At 47.3% G+C, this 21,641-nt stretch overlaps 1 protein-coding gene across 1 annotated transcript in view; it reads left to right on the top strand.

Annotated features, from left to right (window-relative positions):
* b4galt5 (UDP-Gal:betaGlcNAc beta 1,4- galactosyltransferase, polypeptide 5) overlaps window positions 1-21,641 on the top strand; it is a 74,795-nt gene that overhangs the window by 30,326 nt on the left and 22,828 nt on the right. The gene's annotated exons all lie outside the window — the stretch shown is intronic.

The following is a 21,641-nucleotide window of genomic DNA, read 5'->3' as shown; positions in this document are numbered from 1 at the left end:
CGGTTGCACAACACCTCACCCCGGCCCGTCTTTACCTTTTAGCGTTGCTGGGAATAGCAGAAACACCTCCACAGCTCGCTCTCGTGCCAGATCCATAGCGGCTGCGAATGCTCTTCGCCGTTTGGCTGTGTAATCGCTAAAGTCAGCGGCGAATCTCAATGTACAGCCATTCACAACCGGAGGTTTCTGCCTGGCCTCTCTCAGTATATGCTGTCTCGTCTGGAATCTCAGGCAGCAGAAAATGAATGTGCGAGGGTTTGCACGTCCGCACTTCAACTGGGTAGCGGGTCTAAAGATCCTATGCGCTCTTTCGATCTCAGGACGAGCTAGCTTTGGAAACCATTTTGGGACCATTTCCTCAATGTACCCTATCGGGTCGTCATCCTCTTTCATCAGGCAGTCCATAAATTCTCACATTGCATCTCCTCCCACGGTCCTCCAGGTCTGCCGCCTTCAACTCACAATCACGTAGCCTGTCCTCCAAGTTTAATATTCCCGCAACGTTGGTTTCAGCCGCCTGCACGACCGCGGACATATCTTCCTCCGCCACGGTTAATCGAGTGCTTATTTCAGCCACCTCCTCCTGCAATGCATCCACCCTGCCCGCTAGCTTAGCCAAGATAGCGTCTCGGAATATCGACCTGATGAGATCCCTATCCACTTCGGTCAGAGTCCCCAACTTGCTCTGCGTATGTTTAGACATAATTCCAACTTCTGGAAAATCAAATGGTATAAAAAATAAAACGTATTCCGGGATAATGTGGCCCGGTTGCCGAGCTCCGAAATATCAGCCAGCCATGCGCTGTGGAACGGAACCGGAAGTCATCTTTGCGTATTATCTATCTACATTCCCCTGCTACATAACATGGCATATCTGGTACCATAGCAGACCATGTCTCTCCTCTTAAAATTTGTACTGTAAATATGAGCAAAGCCAGGCTATGATACAGTTAGTCATTGTGTCACTGGACCCACTGCTGGGCCCACAGGAGTTAAATAGTTAAATGCCGGGTCAATAGTCAATGGGTCTATTGGCCGAGTGCTTGGATTGTACCAGTGTCAAAATTGAAAGGTTGTAGATGCAAAAGAAATCACCATTTTAAGCATGAATGAGTTTGGGTCATGGACCGACCCTATGAGTTTTGACGGTACATGCGGAATGCACTTGTTTATTTAGATAATAGTTCTGTTCAGGATTTTAACATGTGGTGAAAACCGGTGCATGTGTATCCAATTCCCACTCCTCTCTCGGAGAGGAAATGGCTGTCCCTGTGGCTGGGAATGGATTGCATTTATAATGTGTTACAGCTGACAGCCGGACACTATAGTTCACTATATACCACATTTCTATAGTGGCTGCTCCTTTTTGAAGAGCATGAGATGGGGGGGGGGGGGGGGGGGCCCGTTTTAGGAGCCACGTCTTTCCACCCACAGAGATCGCAGTTAAAATGTGTTACTTTCACCTATCCTCCGTTTTAATGTGCATTGCGGCCGTGCATTGTGCGCATCGCACGCCGTGTAGCCAAGATTCCGCGGGCGCCGAGCGTAGTCCTGGCAGCGAGTCGTAATTTCTCACAGATTTACGGGATTAGCGGGTGTATTCGAGACACGTGGTGCATAGCTGTACGTCCTGCCGTACTTGTTTTACTTTAAGAGCCGCGCCGCCTATTTGAATTTGACTTTTGGCAGACGGTAGGAATTTTAATTGGGAGCTCTGCGAGATCTGGGTGCCTTTTCAGTGCAGTGTTGCTCATGCCCCCCCCCCCCCGCCCCTGCGCGCCATGGCTACAGCCTACGAGAGGGTCGGTCCGTGTGTATTGTGTCACAGTATACAGACACAGAGTGTCCCTTTACCTTTCTGTCTCATCACACGCACGTGCGCGCGTTTCAACGCTGTTCTGCCCTATGGCACACGACGACCGATGACAATGGAAGGGTTGAGGAATTTGACCCCAGATTAGTTCATCGCAAGGCATTCCCGTACAGTATGAGCGAGCTAGCGTACCATCGTGTGGGGGGGAGTGAGTGAGTGAGTGAGTGAGTGAGAGAGAGAGAGGGACAGGGAGAACAGGTTATGACTTGCACAGTAGCTACCAGCAACTGGATTAACCGGGGGTTTAAGGAAGTGCCCAAACAATCCGTCCCCGTACTGAGTCACTGAGTCGGGTGAAACCAGTAGCGGATGTTTCTAAACCACAGACATGACGTGTGTCACGACTGACTCGCGTGGGAAGGGAGTGACCTTTTTGGTAAAGCAGAAACCGTTTGTAGATATTTCTCACTTTTAGAGACCGTGGAGGATGACGATTTCGGCTTGAATCAAATGTACTCCCATCTGCTACAGTTTAAAAAGTGACGATGACCCACCGCCTGCCCTACCACCCACCCTCACCCATCCCTCACAGGCGTGTGTGTCTGCCCCCCTGGTAGAATTGGTGGAGGAGACAGAGCAGGGTGTGGATGGAGAGGTGGAGAGATAGATGGATGGATGACACTGGGTAGCCAAGAGGATGTAAGAGGGGGTACTTGCATTGCGCTGTCGATCTCAGGAAGTGGGGCACAGTGCCAGGCTCTGTTCAGAGTGATGATGTCATAAGACGAGAGAATGCAGAGTGCTCTTCCTGTCAAAAGGACATCTGCTCTGAGAATTAACTCCTATTCTCAAATGTCACTCTCTCTCTCTCTCTCTCTCTCTTCTCTCTCTCTCCTCTCTCTCTCTTCCTCTTTTCCTGTCTAAATTGTAGTTTTATTCACCCCAGGCGTATAAGGTGGTTAGGACATTCCTTGAATTCTTGCTGAAACTTCCAGGAAATACACTCATGAAGTCTCCCCCCCCCCCCCCCCCCTCCTGCTCTCTCTCTCTCACACACACACACACACACACACACACATGCACGCGCACACACCACTACCCCACTCTGCACACGGTTGTTATTTTGGGGCAGTGGGCTGTAGCGTGACTAGAACCGTTTGTGTGTGTGTGTGTAGGAATACAGTTGTGGTTTGGGCGGATGCCTCATGATTCACTTATGACTGAGCCTCATGTGACCATACCATACAGTATGCAGCTCAGTGGACTAATATCATCATCTGTGTGTAGGTGTGTGTGTGTGTGTGTGTGGGGGGGGGGGGGGGGGGGGGTGATGACTGAGCCTCATGTGACCATACAGTATGCAGCTCAGTGGACTAATATCATCATCTGTGTGTGTGTGTCTTTGTGTATATCTTTCCAGAATAGAGCGATTTATGTTTGAATGGAATCGCCCATAGATCCAAATGATACAATCACCCACCATATGTCTGTAAAGCAAAATCAAATTTAAGGCCCGACGACACGTCAAGGTCCCCATGGGCCGGACACGTCTTCTTTAAACAAGTCGAGAAGAAACATCGCAATAAATCGAGAACAAAACAAAAACAGCATAAAGTCCAGAAAATGTAAAATAAATGCAACACTACCAGACATACCCCACGGCGCGAAGGTAGGGACAAACTCACTAAAACCTAGCAATAGGAAAAAATGCACCACAGGCAATGTGGAGGAGAGAAACCTTAAAGGGGGGGGATCTCCCTTCTTAGATGTCGGTGATAGTAGTGTTGCAATAAAACAGGCGAAACAGTTGGTAAGCATGCACTCGTATGTGTGATGAAACACAGACAGTGCTGTCGCAAGCTTGTGACCCTCCCTCCCTCCCACTCTGTACCGTCAGACGAGCCGCCCGAGCCGCTCCTCTCTCCTGTGCCCCCCCCGCCCCGAGCCGCTCCCCTCTCCTGCGCCCCCCCCGCCCCGAGCCGCTCCTCTCTCCTGCGCCCCCCCCGCCCCGAGCCGCTCCCCTCTCCTGCGCCCCCCCCCGCCCCGAGCCGCTCCCCTCTCCTGCGCCCCCCCCCGCCCCGAGCCGCTCCTCTCTCCTGTGCCCCCCCCGCCCCGAGCCGCTCCCCTCTCCTGCGCCCCCCCCGCCCCGAGCCGCTCCTCTCTCCTGCGCCCCCCCCCCCCCCCGCCCCGAGCCGCTCCTCTCTCCTGTGCCCCCCCCCCCCCGCCCCGAGCCGCTCCTCTCTCCTGCGCCCCCCCGCCCCGAGCCGCTCCTCTCTCCTGCGCCCCCCCGCCCCCAGCCGCTCCCCTCTCCTGCGCCCCCCCCGCCCCGAGCCGCTCCCCTCTCCTGCGCCCCCCCCGCCCCGAGCCGCTCCTCTCTCCTGTGCCCCTGCCTCGAGCCGCTCCTCTCTCCTGTGCCCCCCCGCCCGAGCCGCTCCTCTCTCCTGTGCCCCCCGCCCGAGCCGCTCCTCTCTCCTGTGCCCCCCCGCCCGAGCCGCTCCTCTCTCCTGTGCCCCCCCGCCCGAGCCGCTCCTCTCTCCTGCGCCCCCCCGCCCGAGCCGCTCCTCTCTCCTGTGCCCCTGCCTCGAGCCGCTCCTCTCTCCTGCGCCCCCCCGCCCGAGCCGCTCCTCTCTCCTGTGCCCCTGCCTCGAGCCGCTCCCCTCCATCACTCCTTGCCGACGGGAGGTTTTATGGTCACGGGCCAATCCCTCCTGCGCCTCATTCCTGAGTGCTGTCACAAGCCTGTGACCCTCCCTCCCTCCCACTCGTCAGGAAAACCACAAGATGAGGAGAACGAGGAGGAATAATCCCCCCCCCCCCCCCCCCAGGGGTATAGGACCAAGTAGCCCCGGCAGCATCGGACACCCCACAGTGGGCCACATGATGGAGGGGCCATGTTGTCTGGGTGGGCTGCTGGGTGGGAGGGGGAGGAGGAGGAGGGGGGGGGGGGGGGGTTGTATGTTGTGCAGACATAATTCTAATGAGGTACTGTACATGTTGGAAGGGTCATGTTTGTGTTAATCCTATTCCCTGATCCAACACACTGCTGGAGATCAGCATAAGCGTGTGTGCGTGTAGATCTGGTAGGTTAAACTCTGCAATATCGACGAGTACCGCCAGATTCAAGAGCTGGCTTTGTTTTCCATGGCCATGTTTTCATGGTTTTAAGTACATACAGTACATTCGCAAATGTCCTTGCCAGCATGATTGCCACCTGCAATGTGTGTGTGTGGTCCTTAATCACACATACAGTCCTTGTTATAGATGAAGACAAAATAATGTATCCTTTTAGCAAAGAGCTTCCTGTAATGTCATGCAAAGAGCTTCCTGTGATGTCATGCAAAGAGCTTCCTGTGATGTCATGCAAAGAGCTTCCTGTGATGTCATGCAAAGAGCTTCCTGTAATGTTCACAGAGAGCTTACTGTAATGTTCACAGAGAGCTTCCTGTAATGTTCACAGAGAGCTTACTGTAATGTTCACAGAGAGCTTCCTGTAATGTCCACAAAGAGCTTCCTGTAATGTCCACAAAGAGCTTCCTGTGATGTCCACAGAGAGCTTCCTGTAATGTTCAGAGAGCGTCCTGTAATGTTCACAGAGAGCTTACTGTAATGTTCACAGAGAGCTTCCTGCAATGTCCACAGAGCTTCCTGTAATGTCCACAAAGAGCTTCCTGTAATGTCCACAGAGCTTCCTGTAATGTCCACAGAGCTTCCTGTAATGTCCACAGAGCTTCCTGTAATGTCCACAGAGCTTCCTGTAATGTCCACAGAGCTTCCTGTAATGTCCACAGAGCTTCCTGTAATGTCCACAGAGCTTCCTGTAATGTCCACAAAGTGTGTGTGTTTCCCATACCTGCAGACAAAATACACATGTTCCCAGACAGATCTATCTCTCTCTCTCTCTCTCTCTCTCTCTCTCTCTCTCTCTCTCCCTACACAGTTAATAACGTTGTCTGTCCCAGGTTTCCTGGCACCATTTGGCAATTGGCTGGATTTGGCGTGGCATCAAGAGCGCAATAAAAGTGACAAGTGTTAGCTGGTGTTTTTCTCCCGTGTTCAGCCCTGTCCAGCTTCTCTGAATACAGGATAAAGATCATCTCCACGCCTTGTGTTCTTCTGGCAGTAGGTCTGCTGGATCTTTGCGTGCAGACCATGTATTATTTATTAATGCATTTCCTTAATTCATCCCACCTGCCGGCCGACCAAACCTTCATCCATGTGGTGTGTCTGACTCCTGAGCCTAAACATGGCCACCCCTGCAGGTGTTGTGGGTTAGTTGGCGGGTTGACCGTGGCTCAGGAGGCAGAGCGTTCGATTCGCGCTCCTCCCGGGCAGCATGTCGAAGTGTCCTTGAGCAAGACACTGACTTAACCCTTAATGGCTCCCCATGAGCAGGTGGGCACCTTGCATGGCTGCCTCCGCCGTCGGTGTGAATGTGTGAGTGAATGGGTGAATGTGAGGAACAAATTGTAAAGCGCTTTGGATAAAAGCTGTTATATAAATGCACCGGTTTTACCATTTACGCAGCGTTTTCCTGAGCCTAAACATGGCCACCCCACTGTTATAAGTGCAGGTGTTGTGGGTTAGCATCTCACACACACTCGCACACACAAACATCATGTTCGTGATGCATGCAAGCTATTTCACCGAACACGTTTTAACGGAGCAATTATATTCTACTACGTGTCGGCAAATTGAATGTAGTCCCTTGAGGATGGCTATTGTTGAGAGCTAAACGAGAGGAGCGTGCGGTGCAGCGCGTCTCTCTCTCTCTGGTGGTGTCCACAGAACGCTCCCCAGGGAAGGCAGCGCATGCTAGTCTTGCACAACCTCTGGTTACTCCGTCAACAAGACTGCCCAGGGGAGGAGCTGGTGTGTGTGTGGAGGGGGGGGCGGGGGGTCATTAGGAAGAGGGAGATTGAAAGTGATAGGAAAAGATAAAGATAAGTGAGAGTAGTGAGTAGTAGTGGAAAGAAACACTGAAGAGGAAGAATAATTGCCCCACCCTTGACGCTGTGAAAATGAAAGATTAGGCGAATCAAAGCACATCTTTCTGTCTACAACCCACTCTCTCTGGCCTCTGTTTAAAAAATAAAAGCCTCATTAGAGGCCGTGTGGCTCCTTACACCTAACTGGACCAAAGAGGTTGACGTGACCAACTGAGCGACTGGCATTTACATTTAGTCATTTAGCTGAACGCTTTTATCCAAAGCGACGTACAAGTTCTGTACAACAGGTCAGCAGGAAGGGTACAACTCTTTCAGCTGAGTAACAATGTTCATCAAACAGTGGGTGCTACAGTCTTGACTGCATAGTAGTAAAGACATAATTAGCATAGTAGGTAGTAATATAGGCAAGGAAGATTATTTAGTGGCAAAGTGCATGATGGTAAAAGATGGTACAAAGGTTTTTAATTTCAGATATTGATTGAAGAAGTCTGTTTTTAGTTGACGGCGGAACATTGGTCGGGTTTCAGTTGTCCTGACCGTTAAGTTGGACTGACAATGCCATCCCTAGCATCTTGTTAGCGCGGCTAAAAAGCAATGTTGCCACCGATGCTATCAGTGATAGGTAAACATTCAGGTGTTCAGGGACTTTGTGTAAATGTTACCGGCCTTTAATCAGTGGAGGAGACGGTGGGATGAGGGAGTGTTCCTCGTGTACCACAGCATGTAGCCCCGCCTGGCACAGAATCTGAAGAACGCTCTCAACAATAGCTGGATTTCCTCGCAAACTCTGCCAGGACACCAGGTTGTGGAAGCGTGGTCCAGAACGGCACAGGAACTGCATTACACCTCCAGGATAAAGTCCAGACACACAATGGCTATTGTCGTTGCTCTTCTGAAGTATTTGAGTGTGCCCATTTCCTGGAAAGATCAAAACATTCTTTCTCAAGCTGCCTGTTTGTAATCTGTGTGACAAGATTTACCTTTTTCATTCAACCGGGTACGTTAAGTATTGTGTGTGTGTTGTTAGCTTGTCTTTGCCTGTGTGGGTGTTGAGTGTGGTTTTGAGTAGAACAAGCAGAAGATGGAGGCTGTAACTCACTAGGCTAAAAACCTGATTTCTTTCAAACTTTTTTTTTTATTGTAATCTAGATTTGTCTTGTTTTTCACTAAACAAACAAAAAAAGACCAAGACATAATTAAAGTGTTTTCCTTATTAAAATGAAGGGGGTATCAACTAGTCTGCCTGTGCAGACTATTGTGCAGTAACAGTTGTTTGAGTATAACAAACAAATAACAGCAAGGCTCTCATTATTGTATTTAATTTTTTTGCCTTTTTACAAGGAAATACATAAATACATGACAGCAATTTCCATGCCAGGGTTCGCACAAGGTCCTTGAAGTGCTTAAAGTGCTTGATTTCTTTTTACCAAAAAAAAGCAGAGGCCTGGAATTCCTTAAACAGCCAATTTTTTTTAACAAGGTGCAAGTAATTGGAAATGAACCATTCGCATTGAAAGTTTTGTTCATCCATGATAAAATAGTGCTAAATCAAGAAATATACTTTTTTAATCTAAAGTGTAACTACTTGTCGGAAATAGATTTTAATCCATAAATATTGGATCAGATTGTTTTCAATAAAAAAAATATGCATTTAAAAGTGAATTGTATCCTTTTTAAATGCCCTTTTTAAATGAAAAAAGTGAACGTCCTTGAATTTCATTTAGCAATGTCTGTGGGAACCCTGTATTTCATTGAGTTCTCTGTTTTGGTGAAATGCTGTGAGTGAATGAAGTCCCTTCTAATGAGCAACAAACATGCAACTCGTATACACTCAGTCCACATTCTGTGTAGCTGAATGACTTGGGGCTAGATCCACAAAGAATGGATTGCACAGAGCAAGTTGCACCCTTACAATTCATTATGAATTGAAAATGGGGGACCCTGATGTAAACAAGACGAAAGTGTTTCTCTGGTCTGCATCCCCTTAACAATTGTGTGTATTGAGCCGTACTGTATTGTACCCATTCTGCAATCTGTTAATAAAGTTTTCATTCAATCTATCACCGTGCAGATTGATTGATTGAATGAACGTTTTATTAACAGATTGCAGAATGGGTACAATACAGTACAGCTCAATACACACAATTGTTAAGGGGATGCAGACCAGAGAAAGACTTTCGTCTTGTTTTACATCAGGGTCCCCCATTTTCAATTCATAATGAATTGTAAGTAAGGGTGCAACTTGCTCCGTGCAATCCATTCTTTGTGGATCTAGCCCTATTGGGGCTTGTTTTCCAGAGTGCTTAGCGGCTGTATATCCCTGCATTGTAACATCTGTAGTTTAAATTAGGGATGCCCCGATCGATCGGCCAGCGATCGGTATCGGCCGATATTGAGTATAAATATGAGATCGGGGAATTCCGATAATGAGTCATATTCGCCGATCGCGGAAACTGATCAAGTGGATATCTCACTCGCTTGTCTCAGACGCACAGGACCTGCAAACTGCTCCTCCTCCCTAGCCCCGCCCGTACCCGTGTAGAGTTTGTAAACACAGAGGAGGCGGCTCCTCTGCCGAGTCTAGATAGTGCATTCGACCTGAGCTAACGTTAGCTACCTAGCTATCGTTACTGTTTAAACAAAATTACCCAGTCAACTATTCACTTTTAGTAGGCATTGTCTAACGGTATTTAGCCGGCTAGCTACTGATAGCTCCGGATATCAACAAATGCCCCAGGAAGTCTAGTAGTCCATGTTGATATCTCCGTTAGCTTGCGTTAGCTTGCGTTAGCTGACGTTAGTTCACAGTTCAAAACTAAATGTCCGATTGAACTAAATAGTTGTCTTAACGTCATCTAGCCGGCTAGCAGTAGCTACAGATAGCTCCTGATATCAATGTCTTATAACATTGATTGAATGCGTATTCGAGCTGAGGGCTTGCTGAATGTGAATGTGACAGTAGTAACGTTATACCAATAGGGTCCAGCTGCAGCGCCGGAGAATCCTTTTTGGAGCTGGAGGCTACTAGAATACACAGACAGTGGCGCTGTTTCCAGATAGCGAGCATTTTGACTTGTTGCGTGGTGGCGATGTCTCGCAGATAATACAAGTACAAGTCAAATTATATAATATATATATTTTATATATATATAAAAAAAAATTATATAAAATAATTTTTAATTTCTTTTTAATCAAAAACGATCGGTATCGGTATCGGCCGATATGGCTCACGACGATCGGTGATCGGTATCGGTGGCAAAAAACGTGATCGGGGCATCCCTAGTTTAAATCTCAATTATACTATTCAGCCGGGTTTTTAAAGCCTACATTCAAATTAATCGGTGTAGCAATGTGGGTGCTACCCCCCCCCCCCCCCCCCTTTGGGGTCGAGCCAACTCTGTACTCTCAAGAGACCAGATTTGATCCCACTTAATGTTTCTTTATTGCTCGAGTCCCGACACACACAAGACTTGTACAGAGAGCACTTACTGGTTTAACAGAGATACTTGTTTCAACTCGAAAAAAAAGGCCAACAAAAGTGTCCAGAGAGCTGTGCGCTGCCGGCGAGCCCATGTGCTGTCTCTCTGTGTGTGTATGTGTGTGTGTGTGTGTGTGTGTCTCTCCAGTCACAGTCTCACTGTGAAATTGGAGAGAGGGTTAATTACACACACAACTGCCGCAACTGTGCCAATTAACCCTCCCCTTCCGCCGCTCCAGTGAGTCACTCCTGACCCCTCTGCAGCCGACACCTAAACCGCACCTCTTTCTCAATCGATCCCGGCTGTCTCACCTCTGCCCGTCTTGCGCCCGTCTTGCGCCCGTCTGTCGGTCCGGCGACTCTCCTATTTCCTCCGAGCGATAGGCTCTCCTCCTTTCGTCACGTAGAGAACGAGACGAGATGAGATTGTCGAGACGGGCTCACAGGCTTAGCGTCGGCCACTCGTGGTGGAGAACAGTGGATTTATCACACTGTGTTTTTATGTTTTTTTTGTTGAAAGAACAGATTGGATGGGCTAGAGAGAAGTAATACCTTTCCCCTCCGTACAGGAACATGTGGGCTTTGCTGGGAGAGCTCTAGTATTGATTCAAAGGCTGCAGTGTGCGTGTGACGTGTGTGTGTATCGATCACCCACCCAACCTCTGGGTTTCTCGGCATTACTTTCTGAGGTCACTTTCTGAGATGATGATATGCTCATCCTTCCAGATGAGATCCAGTAATGGTGAAAAAAACAACACAAATCCTTTGGCTGTTAAAAGGCCGACAAACGCATCGCTGCCACCAGGATAAAAATCCATAATCTTGATCCGCCTCTCCAAAGCAATGATCATGGCATAGTTACTCTGTATAATTACGAGCGGAGTTGTAAGCTTTATTGTAATTAGGAGCTAATGCTTTGAGTAATCAGCAGTTTACTCTCTGATGGTGTATACTATTGGAATTGGCCGCTAAATAATTTGCAGCTTATTCAGTGTGTTACATTACTGATAGCCACAGTAATTCAGCTTTTACACCGATATAGTGCATGTTCAGCATTCACGAGATATGATGTATTATGGCCCATACTGCCCCACTTCCCTTGTGTGTGTGTGTGCATACGTGTATTATGTGTGTGTGTGTGTGGCTGATATGGGGTGGCTATAGATGTGACGCTTTTTGAGTGATTTATACCCCCAAAGGTGTGTGTGTGTGTGTGTGTGTGTGTGTGTGTGTGTACACACATTTGCACACTCAAAGCATTTGTGCTGTAAAACTGCCTCTCAGCTCTTATCAGAGAGCGGGCAGAGCAGGACTGACGATCACCTCTCCCTCTGCTGACCTATCAATGTGGAGTTAATTGCCTTTCAGAGGCAGAGGAAGGCTAGTGTGTCTGTCTGTGTTTGTTTGAGTGTTTCTAATCAGCACTGCATCACTTACCGGTACAGTATACATGGTAGTATGGTATACGTGGTAGTATAGTATATGTGGTAGTACAGTATATGTACGTGGTAGTATGGTATACATGGTAGTATGGTATACGTGGTAGTATAGTATATGTGGTAGTACAGTATATGTACGTGGTAGTATGGTATACGTGGTAGTACAGTATACGTGGTGTATGGTATATGTGGTAGTACAGTAGTACAGTATATGTGGTAGTATATTATATGTGGTAGTATATGTGGTAGTACAGTATACGTGGTAGTACAGTATATGTGGTAGTACAGTATATGTACGTGGTAGTATGGTATACGTGGTGTATGGTATATGTGGTAGTACAGTATACGTGGTAGTACAGTATATGTGGTAGTATATTATATGTGGTAGTATATGTGGTAGTACAGTATACGTGGTAGTACAGTATATGTGGTAGTACAGTATATGTACGTGGTAGTATGGTATACGTGGTGTATGGTATATGTGGTAGTACAGTATACATGTAGTACAGTATATGTGGTAGTATATTATATGTGGTAGTACAGTATATGTGGTAGTACAGTATACGTGGTAGTACAGTATACGCAGGGACCGAAACTAAAGCCCGCCGCCCGCCAGGGGCGGTCAGTTTTTACCGTTGGCGCTTGACACTTAGAGGGCTGCCCGCCGTGTGACGTGTAATCAATCAAGTTCATAACGATACTCTTATTTTGAAAATCTGTGCGGGTCTCATTTCCGCCCCAAGCGCATCTCCAGTCATAATATCGATGGCTCTGGCAGTTAGCAACAATTAGGTTCGTATGATACTCTTATTTTGAAAAAAAACGTGGCAACGAGTCATATCCGCCCAGCCCTGCAGCGGGATACTATTGGCTAAGGGCTTCTGCTCGCAGTGCTCATGTCAACACAGGCAGTCTGCTCTAGAAGAGCGGACCTCCGTTACTGTTTAAACAATGACCCAGTCAACTATTCACTTTTAGTTTAATACATGACGAGGCATTGTCTAACGGTATCTAGCTGGCTAGCTACTGATAGCTGCTGATATCAACAAATGCTCCAGCAATAGTCGAGTGCGTAATACCTCCGTTCCCTCGTTAGCTCGCGTTAGCTAGCTCACGTTAGTCGATCTGTCCCAGTAAACTAAATTGTCTTAACGTTATCTACCGGGCTAGCAGTAGCTACAGATAGCTCCTGATATCAATGTCTTATAACATTGATTGAATGCGTATTCTAGCTGAGGGCATGTTGAATGTGATTTGACACAAGAACAGTAACGTTATAAATGGGTCCAGCTGCATCGCCGGAGAATCCTTGCATGCTGAATGTAGGGTCTAGCTGAATATAGGGTCTAGCTGCAGGGCCGGAGAATCCTTGCTGGAGCTGGAGGCTACTCAAGTATACACACACAGACAGTGGAGCTGTTTGCAGATAGCAAGCATTTTGACTTATTGCGTGGTGGCGATGTCTCGCAGATAATACAACTACAAGTATGATTATATAATATATATTTTATTTAAAACATTTTTTTTTATATAAAATATATATATATATATTTTTTAATCAAAAAAAATTTGGCAGGTAAGAAATATGCTTGGCGGGTAGACTCTTCCCATCTACCCGCCACTGGCCGGTGAGTCAAAAAGTTAATTTCGCTCCCTGAGTATACGTGGTAATACAGCGTGGTAGTACAGTATACGTGGTAGTACAGTATACGTGGTAGTACAGCGTGGTAGTACAGTATACGTGGTAGTACAGTATACGTGTTAGTACAGTATATGTGGTAGTACAGTATATGTGGTAGTACAGTATATGTGGTAGTATAGTATACGTGGTAGTATAGTATACGTGGTAGTACAGTATACGTGTTAGTACAGTATACGTGGTAGTACAGTATACGTGGTAGTACAGCGTGGTAGTACAGTATACGTGGTAGTACAGTATACGTGGTAGTACAGTATACGTGTTAGTACAGTATATGTGGTAGTACAGTATACGTGGTATTACAGTATATGTGGTAGTATAGTATACGTGGTAGTACAGTATACGTGGTAGTACAGTATATGTGGTAGTACAGTATACGTGGTAGTACAGTATACGTGGTAGTACAGTATACGTGGTAGTACAGTATACTTGGTAGTATAGTATACGTGGTAGTATAGTATACGTGGTAGTACAGTATACGTGGTAGTACAGTATACGTGGTATTACAGTATATGTGGTAGTATAGTATACGTGGTAGTACAGTATACGTGGTAGTATAGTATATGTGGTAGTATAGTATACGTGGTAGTACAGTATACGTGGTAGTATAGTATACATGGTAGTACAGTATACGTGGTAGTATAGTATACGTGGTAGTATAGTATACGTGGTAGTACAGTATACGTGGTAGTATAGTATACATGGTAGTACAGGCTCTCCCTGGTACCTTTCCTTCGATTGATTGATTGAACATTTTACAGCTCAATACACACAATTGTTCAGCTCAATACACACAATTGTTAAGGCGATTCAGACCAGAGAAAGACTTTCGTCTTGTTTACATCAGGGTCCCCCATTTTCAATTAATCGATGCCTTAAACATGGCTCCTTAAATGATGAAGACAAAGGTTTTCTGACAGGAACTGATGCAACACACATTAATCAGAGGCAGCAGCCCAGAGAGATGGATATGGAAGATGGAAGGAGAGAGAGAGAGAGAGATGTGGAGAGGAAGAGGATGGGGGGTGCAGGCTTGGCATGAGGATAGAGTGTTTTACTGAGAGCTATGGAGGACAAGGTTGACCAAGGTCTCCTGTCACGCTTGGGGTACTGTGTGTGTGTGGGGGGGGGGGGGGGGTTATGGGAGAGTGTGTGTGTGTGTGTGTGTGTGAGAGGCCTGCATGCCTGTGTGCGTATCACATATGTGTGTGACAAGGGTCCTGCTCTCCCATTCCACTGCCTGAGTGTTGTGATAAATGGGAGGTGCCTCTGTTGTATGTGTGTAGACACGGTCGGTGTGTGTACATGCGTGACGTGTGTGTGTGTGTGTGTGTCGCTGTGTGTCATGGCTAATAGCCTTGTGTTGCTCTGGCTGCTGCTAGACTCCACATCTCTAGCGTCTTAATTGCATTTGTCACAGCATGCAGCCTTGAATACCACATCACTGACCATTACTCCAGCCCCGAGAGACCACCGCTTAATGATGGAGGGTGAGGGAGGAGGAGAGCGAGAGAGAGAGGGTGAGGGAGGAGGAGAGAGAGCGAGACGGAGAGAGACATGTGGAAAAGAGTGCAAATTAGTCAGAGGAAAGACTGTTTTGAGAGAGAGAGAGAATCGAACACCCACTGTTTTGTATTCTGCAGATAAAGTGTTGACCTTTATGTTGCTACCACACATTTAAAGACCCAGCCGATATCTTGCCAACTTGACTCTTTAAAAACAAGCCGAATGAGCGATTAGCTCAATGAAAACGGATGTTTATACTGTATTGCCTGGATTTCTCAGGAATGTAAAAGGGTTCAAGTTGAGACCTAAACTGCCTTGCTTTATTGCCTCTGTTCTGGCATTTAGTAGGTGTGATAGTATTTTTGTTTGCCATTAAAGTGCGTATGCTGCATCTCTGGGAGATGTCCCGGTGGATAGAGATCAGGAGGAGGAGGGATAGCTTGGCAGGGATGCTGAGGAGAGGGGTGCTGGTTACAGTGTGTTGGTGCCTGGAGGAGTCACTTAGTAGTCTCACAGGCCCGTTCCACCATATGGTGCCTCAGAGGTGTGTGTGTGTGTGTGTGTGTGTGTGTGTGTGTGTGTGTGTGTGTGTGTGTGTGTGTGTGTGTGTGTGTGTGTGTGTGTGTGTGTGTGTGTGTGTGTGTGTGTGTGTGTGTGTGTGTGTGTGTGTGTGTGTGTGTGTGTGTGTGTGTGTGTGTGTGTGTGTGTGTGTGTGTGTGTGTGTGTGTGTGTGTGTGTGTGTGTGTGTGTGTGTGTGTGTGTGTGTGTGTGTGTGTGTGTGTGTGTGTGTGTGTGTGTGTGTGTGTGTGTGTGTGTGTGTGTGTGTGTGTGTGTGTGTGTGTGTGTGTGTGTGTGTGTGTGTGTGTGTGTGTGTGTGTGTGTGTGTGTGTGTGTGTGTGTGTGTGTGTGTGTGTGTGTGTGTGAGAGAACATTTTATTATACACGCATCACATGGATGTAAAAACAAACATTTGAATCCACATGTCTACATGTGAGTGTGTGTGATGCTTGGGGGGGGGGGGTCTCTTGTGAGGACCCACATGACGACAGATTTTGATCGAAGAGTCCAGTCCTGGCTGACGGACACTCTATCTGTAGCCGTGATGATATGTGTATGCGTTGCAGAGGTAAAATGAGAACATGGATTTCAGTTACTGCAAAGCCACCGGCCTCTGGTTCTGCCAGCCAAGGCAATTTGTATAAAACAAGATGGATGTAATGGAACCTGTAATGTAGTTACTGATGACAAATCGCATCTCGTTGCGTTCTAGCTTGGCGGCAATGGTGCACACGCATACCAACACGCAAACACACCCACACACGCACACCCATGCACACATACCAACACGCACACACGCATACCAACACCACGCAAAACACACACATACCAACGATTGGTATCATATTAGGATCGTTTTAAAATAAATCCTGATGAGATTAATCTGGAGAAATGCGATGATTGGATACAGACAGCGACACAGAGGTTCTTCACGGGGCGATGGCATGCTGTTCTGAGGGGCCGGAGCAGTGATCTGAGCGGCCCTGGAACTTATAGCCAACGCTCTATAGCTTCAGCACACAACCCTTGTGACTCAGCTACCAAGAAAGACACACAAAATAACTAGCACGCACACACACACAACAACATGCATACACAGTACACAACACTACACACACACAGGGCTCAGGAGGTAAAGCAGGACTTCGTGCGGTAGTCGGAAGGTTCCCGGTTCGATTCCCGCTCCTCCCCGGCAACGTGTTGAAGTGTCCTCCTGGACACTTGACCCCTAATTACTCCCGATGTACAGGTTGGCACTAGGGGTGGGACGATACATCGATCCAGATCGATACATCGATGTAATTATCAACAATCGAATCGGATCGATGCGATGTAATAAGATCGATTCATATCGATACTCTTATTTTGAAAATCCTGTGGCGAGTCTCATATCCGCCCAAGAACAACAGCAGTAGCTCCGTGTGTGTAGATGTTACATCATAGCATTCTCCCTTTCTGTGTGTGTGTGTGTGTGCGCGAGTCTTTGGAAAGACCAGATGAGGTCAGAGGAGTTTGATGTTTAAATGTTATTTAAACATAAACAATATAATACATAATAAATGTAGGCCTATACATGATCATGCAACATCAACAAATTGTTGTAGGAACGGTTTGGGAGAGGGAGGTTGTGAGTTTTGAGTTCCAAAAAATGTAGCTTAAAGTTTAAAGCTCAATATATAAAAACGTGGCACTTTACAGTGAACAGGAGGTCTATTTGTATTAAAAACAATAGATTGATTTTCCTTTAAATGTCTGGAAGAGCTCAAAAATACAAATGTCAAATGATATTTTCATTACCTTTTTTTTTGTTGATCTAAATGTTACTGATTGTGTTAAATGGGCATATGATATCATCTCATATCGATCGCAGGCACCTGAATCTAATCGTATCGTATTGTATCGTGAGAGACTTTGTGATATCGGCAAATATCGTATCGTTGTCCAAAGAATCGATATCATATCGTATCATGATGAAACTGGTGATTCCCACCCCTAGTTGGCACCTTGCATCGTTGCCTCTGCCATCGGTGTGTGATTTGAATGGGTGAATGTGAGGAACAAAATTGTAAAGCGCTTTGGATAAAAGAGATGTATAGATTTACCATTTACAGACATACTGTACATGTGCACATACATACACGACGCACACGCACACAAAGACGCTGTTGCAGCGTGAGACCACATCCCCCATGTTTTGTTCCAACAAGCAGGCCGACTACTAGTCCTGCTCCTACTCAGAGCTGCCCTTCCACCTGTACATCAACAGCTCCGCCCCCGGCGCCTCGTGGCTCGTGACAGAATCCGCACATCCGTGAGCCGACTTGAAAGGAAATGGGGTAATAACTTTGAATCAGGTGTGTTGCAAACAACCCAAAACTAATTTGGCTTGTCGGAACATTTATGAATTATGTGGTGATGTAGTTATCAGAGAAGTATACGGGACTATCTTTTTTTCCCCCTCACCTTTAACCCTTTCACTACTACTACTACTACTACGGTGGTGTAGTGGTTAACACTGTCGCCTCACAGCAAGAAGGTCCAGGGTTCGATTCCCACTTGGGGACCAGGTTTCCATGATGCCAGGTACCCAGGTGGGGTATCGCCCTAGGCCTTTCTGTGTGGAGTTTGCATGTTCTCCCCGTGCTCGCAAGGGTTCCCCCCCCCGATAAGATAAACCCAATGGAAAAACATGCACAACAACAGATCGCTAACGCTGTGATCCTTGACAAAGACTGGCAGGAGCACTTGGATTGGTACCCGGGCGCGGCCCTCGCCGACGCCTGTCTGCTCCCGGCTGCCCTTGGGGGGAAGGACGACGGGATGGGTTAAGCGCAGAGACTAATCGCATCGGCGATCCTACAAAAAACAATGCATGCGTGTGTGTTCCTGTGTGTGTGTGTGTGTGCTAACCGTGTGTGCTAACCGCTAACATTGAGGATAATTACATGCCAATTAAAGACCTCTGAACAGGTCCTGCATTATTATATTATTATTACCACACTACAGAAGGTTAACCTTTCACTACCACACTACAGAAACCGTCTGTAGTGTGGTAGTGAAAGGTTAACCTTTTGTAGTCTGGTAGTGAAAGGGTTAACCATTTGTCGTGTGGCAGTGAGAGGGTTAACCTTCTGTATTGTCGCGGTGAAAGGTTTAACCCTTTGGTAGTGTGTTAGTGAAAGGGTTAAGGCTGCGTTCAGCGTCATTTCACATTGAGTGCCACGGCCCTTCCGGGAAGTGACCCTTTCCTTGCCGTCCATTAATCCCATGTAAACGTAGTTGTAGTTTGTAGAGCTAAACCTATATTTTATAGTATAGCTATGGGTCTAATAACGGCATAGAGTCTCAGTGACTTGCTTCTGGTCAACGTGCAAAAAACGGATTCTTTTTTCATCCGTACATTTCCGTTTTAGACCATTTTGAATATCAATATAGTTTGGGTGCTTCTGAGTCATTCCAGGGAAAAGACGCGAAAACTGCGTTTTTGCGCAATTCAATAAACACGTTGTAATTTTTCGCGTGCTTATCGGATTTTCCTGAAATCAACGGGGTGCAATAATGGCCGAAGGCGTTAGAGGGCGGTATAAGACAGTCTGCCAGCTCAGACACATTCACAGCATGCACAAGGTGCCCCGCTGAATTATGAATGGCAATAGCGAATAAAATAAATACTGTGAGAAAAACGTAGATCTACGTTTCTGGCACTCAATGATCGGGCGACAGAAACGTAGTTCTACGTTAACGGCACCGGATGTGTTAAGGGGAAGTAAAGTTTTTTTTCTTTTTTACAATTCGATTATTCATTTGAATATAGAATATATGTTGACAGCCGTGTTGTCCAATGACCGGCACTCTCATAGAACGATTCTTTACAAGAGCAGTATTTATGCGCTATTTTTACATTTGTGAGACATTTGTGTTATATACGGTATAAGGGGTGATGTTTGATTGATTGATTGATTGAAAAGTTTATTAACAGATTGCAGAATGGGTACAGTACAGCTCAATACATACAATTGTTAAGAGGATGCAGACCTGAGAGACTTTCGTCTTGTTTCCATCAGGGTCCCCCATTTTCAATTCATCATATGACACACACGACATACAGATAGACAGTACTGCTACATCTATACATTTATGACATACCAGATTTGCAAATACAGTACTGTTTGTGATACTAAAAAGCTGAAGAATCTGTGATGTCTGACTGAAGGTCTATGTGATGTGATGATGTGCTCTAAGGGTCGAGGTGATTTTTCGTGGTGTATTTCCAGTCACCCAGAGAGAAATTATGTATCCAACATAACTCACCAACACACTACTAACACAAACCCACACAAATACCTACACACTCTCATGCACGCACACACTTTACTGGATCTCTCTCAATGAGGCTACTTCTTTATTGCCTGACTGTGACGTCGTTAATCGAGTGTGCTGTACTGGGAACCTGTTCTCTCTCTCTCCTCACTTCCTGCTTCTCTCTCTCTCTCTCTCTCTCTCTCTCTCTCTCTCTCTCTCTCTCTCTCTCCTCTCTCCTCTCTCACTCTCTCATCATTTACTGTACATAGGATATAGTTTGTACTTTGTATTATCTTTTGTGTTTTATCTACCTTCATCCATACCTCCTGTCCTATTTGTCGCCGTGTGGCGCCAATGCCGTCTCGTACGTCTCTCTTTTGCATCATTGCATCCTCTCTCTCTCTCAATTTCGATTTTGAAGGACTTTATTTAGCGTGTGAATAAACATTAGTTTACATGGCTAAAGCGCGTAAGAAAGACAAGCGCGGCGCCTGGTGATGAGTGACGGGACACGGCGCTAACGGCGCTCTGGCTTAATGGCTTGAAATGGTCGCCTAATGAAGCCAGTGAACGGCTATCAATTAAGCTACTGCAACAGGAATCAATCATTTAAAACTCTCTTTCTCTCACTCTCTCCCCCTCTCTCTCTCTCATGTCACATTACATTCTGTGGTCCTCCTCCCCCGCGTCGCTCAGATTAACATTCCCAGAGTCGGCTGCTGGGGCAATAAAGCCTTTTGATGTGTGGTAGGGAAATCCCCTCATTAAGTCACAAAGGCGGATAATCAATTAGGGCCAGATCGGTAGAAGAGTAGCGCCAAACAGCGGAGCGTCAGCCTGCTAGCGCCTGGCACTTATCTTCCCTCTGCATATGGAAGGGTTTCCATTGTGTCCCTAGGAGAAAGAGGAGGAGGATGAAGAGGAGCGATGAGTAGGTGGATTGTGATGATGGGTAGGAGGGAAAATGTGGCTGGGATTCTTCAGCTCCATGGAAATTAATGACATGCAGTCTTGCACCACCATGGTGTGTCGTGCAAGCCCCTCACAGCTTCTCCTCTGACCCCTGACCCCTCACAGCTCCTCCACTGACTCCTCCCTCACAGCTTCTCCTCTGACTCCTCCCTCACAGCTCCTCCTCTGACCCCTTGTAGCTCCTCCCCTGACTCCTCCCTCACAGCGCCTCCTCTGACTCCTCCCTCACAGCTTCTCCTGACTCCTCCCTCACAGATTCTCCTCTGACTCCTCCCTCACAGCTCCTCCTCTGACCCCTCGTAGCTCCTCCCCTGACTCCTCCCTCACAGCTCCTCCTCTGACTCCTCCCTCACAGCTTCTCCTCTGACTCCTCCCTCACAGCTTCTCCTCTGACTCCTCCCTCACAGCTCCTCTGACCCCTCGTAGCTCCTCCCCTCTCTCCTCCCTCACAGCTTCTCCTCTGACTCCTCCCTCACAGCTCCTCCTCTGACTCCTCCCTCACAGCTCCTCCCCTCTCTCCTCCCTCACAGCTCCTCCTCTGACTCCTCCCTCACAGCTTCTCCTCTGACTCCTCCCTCACAGCTCCTCCTCTGACTCCTCCCTCACAGCTCCTCCTCTGACTCCTCCCTCACAGCTCCTCCTCTGACCCCTCCCTCACAGCTCCTCTTCTGACTCCTCCCTCACAGCTCCTTCTCTGACTCCTCCCTCACAGCTCCTCCTCTGACCCCTCCCTCCCTCACAGCTCCTCCTCTGACTCCTCCCTCACAGCTCCTCCTCTGACCCCTCCCTCACTCCTCTGACTCCTCCCTCACAGCTTCTCCTCTGACTCATCCCTCACAGCTCCTCCTCTGACTCCTCCCTCACAGCTTCTCCCCTGACCCCCGACCCCTCACAGCTCCTCCTCTGACTCCTCCCTCACAGCTTCTC

The sequence above is a fragment of the Notolepis coatsorum genome (assembly GCF_963971535.1).
Source record: "Notolepis coatsorum genome assembly, chromosome: 17".
Classification (NCBI taxonomy): domain Eukaryota; kingdom Metazoa; phylum Chordata; class Actinopteri; order Aulopiformes; family Paralepididae; genus Notolepis; species Notolepis coatsorum.
This window is presented reverse-complemented; position numbering and strand designations above follow the sequence as displayed.